This window comes from Schistosoma mansoni, assembly GCF_000237925.1.
Source record: "Schistosoma mansoni, WGS project CABG00000000 data, chromosome 1 unplaced supercontig 0076, strain Puerto Rico, whole genome shotgun sequence".
In the NCBI taxonomy this organism is placed as follows: Eukaryota; Metazoa; Platyhelminthes; class Trematoda; order Strigeidida; family Schistosomatidae; genus Schistosoma; species Schistosoma mansoni.
In genome coordinates, this window is record NW_017385990.1 from 10,007 (window position 1) to 10,567 (window position 561).

Sequence of the window (561 nt, forward strand, 5' to 3'; positions counted from 1 at the left end):
CTTCTATATGATGGTTGTGAGTTTCATATGTTCTTCAACTGTAGTAATGCCTCCCTCACTTTGTCAACCCTTGTATTTATATCTGCATCAGAACCTTCTTGTTGACTGAGATGCTACCCAGGTACGTGGCAGTTTCCATATCTTCCAGAGCTTTTCCATCGAGTGTTTGCGAATGAGTAAATTTAATGAATCTTTATCTGCTACGTCAACATGTAACCGATAATCTTTAAAGATTGTTACAGTAATATAAATAGTAAATATAAACATTAATCTGTTAAAAGTTTCAGAGAACTCAACACTTAAATGAATAAAATCAATTTTATTTAATTATGTTTGATCTATGAATGAATACTAGCGTCTGACTGAGTTGAATGCCCTGGTATGTCAGAGAGTGAGAAGAGTTAACTCCTCCTCCCAAAATTCTCCCACATGGCCACGCGTATAGAGCCACTGATAGGGAAGCTCTATTCACTGCCTTCTCGCGAAATCGCTGTTGTTTACAAAATTGAAAAGATGATAAGCCAATGTTTGGCTCTGGGTGTGGCCCCCTAAGAAAACCAC